Source organism: Arachis hypogaea, chromosome 10 (genome assembly GCF_003086295.3).
Source record: "Arachis hypogaea cultivar Tifrunner chromosome 10, arahy.Tifrunner.gnm2.J5K5, whole genome shotgun sequence".
Taxonomy (NCBI): Eukaryota; Viridiplantae; Streptophyta; class Magnoliopsida; order Fabales; family Fabaceae; genus Arachis; species Arachis hypogaea.
Window position 1 is genome coordinate 104,148,430 of NC_092045.1, and position 2,106 is coordinate 104,150,535.

The following is a 2,106-nucleotide window of genomic DNA, read 5'->3' on the forward strand; positions in this document are numbered from 1 at the left end:
TCTTTTGAAATAATGACACATGCTTTGATTGCTTTATTATTCTTTTGACACCTAATAACACCTTAATGCCACAAATCTTCAAGTTTCACCATTACCCTTTACTCATCTTTATTTTCATTCCTTCGTCACCGAACTTCACTTGGAAAAGAAGCAAAGAGAGTCCGAGAGTGTGGGTGAGAAAAACCGTAGAATCTCTGAGCTTTCAGTTTTGATTTCTTGAGATCTGTATCTCTAATAAAAAATCTAATCCGGTAAAAGTATTTGTATTTTCCTCTTTTATATGTTGGCATATCTTTTGTTCGGTGAAAGTTGATAATGATGTAGCTCCTCTTTCTCTTGAGTTCGGTCAATTGGAGTTCTAGAAAGCACAAACGATTTCAAACGTTTTCTTCTTCAGCAGCTCGGTCAAAAAGCTTTTCCGAAATCTTTATTGACTTTGATTTCGTTCGGAGGTAGAGGATTTATTTTAAAATTAACTGTTTTAATTTATGAATGCAATTGAAGTTTAGTAAGTAATCGCAAATAATTTATAAATGTCTTGTTTTGATTAATTGACGAAATTGAGATTGTTGATGACTGTGAATGTGATTTTATGTGATTAAATTGTGTTGAGATTGATTTGTGGCTGTGTGTGAGACTGTGGTTGTTGATATTGGTTTTTAACTAACTAGGTTTGGGTCTGAGAAGAGTTAAAGGACTTAAAGTCTGATTACTAAATCAATTTTCTTGAAACCCAAATTTTAAGATAAAAATAGTAGTTTTGAAAACGAACTAGTAATTTGATAGTAAACAAAATTGTATAAGGTTAACGGCTGATTTTTGGGGAATTAATTATAACTTTTGATGTTGGATTGAGCTACTTTTAAATAATGGTTGATAAAAATTTTGAATTTTATCTGATGAAAGGATATTAGTCGTTAAACTAATTTATGATGAGATGATTATTGAGAATCTGTTGTTGTGATAATTACTGGTAAAGGGCTAATGAATTATTGAGAAAGAGGGAACCGTAAGGGTAGTTAACCCGAATTTTAGAGAAAATGCTGTCAAATTTTTTATAAAACTCTAAGACTTTATTTAAAGTGGTATTTAAAAGCAAATCTGATTTAAAAAAAATTATTTGATTTCGATTTATTATAAAAAGAGTCTTGTTTTCAAATCGATTTATTAAGAAAAGTATAATATTTTAAGCTCAATCTTTTAAAAAGGAATTTTACTTTAAGTTATGTTTTGGGTTTGGTTTGATAAGAAAGAAAAGAAGAAGAACGAAAAGTAAAGAAAGGAGAGATAATTAAAGGAATCTCTGCCACAGGAGAGCAGAGAATAAAGATTAAAGAATATATTAACTAAAAGGATCTCTGTCACAGAAGAGCAGATGTGATATTGTTTGGGCCTTAGTGCCAAATGTAAAGTGGGGACGCCCACACACTGAGAACTGTTTTTCAGATGTATGCTTATTGATTTGGAAAGTCACACTGTATGCGGCCTAGCCGTACGACTTAAAGTCACACTGTATGCGGCCTAGTCGTACGACTTATAAGCACACTGTATGTATCTGGAAAGCCATATCTTGGACTTGTGCCCGGGTAATGTGGGGAGCGGGTAGGCAACCGACACATGAGCTCATGGCCTGCGTTAGGAATAGACATGCATCATCATTGTTTGCATATTTGCGTTTGATTGTGTTTGCTTATCTTGTCTCTCTGTGATTGTATTATTTGTCTTATTGCTATTTTTCTTGTGTGTTGATCTGTTTCCTATGTTATTAGTTTGTGTTTGGGTGACTGAGATCTGAGGTTGTGATTGAGATTTGTCTTAAGTTCAAAAAGTTAAAGAAGGTAATTAATTATATAAAGTAATAGTAAAAAGTATTTTCAAAAGGTTTGATAAAAATATAGTTTTATTAAGTAAAGTTAATTATTTGCATTTGATTTCATTACTCTTTTCTACTGAGAAAGCGTGGTTTGTTCTCACCCCAAAATTTTTCACCCTTTCAGTGACACAGGTTCGAAGACTCAGTTTGAAGTTACGAGCGATTATTAGTCTTAGTTGAGTTAAGTTTATGTGTTGAGTCGTATTCCTATAATTTCCTCGCCTTTGTTAGTT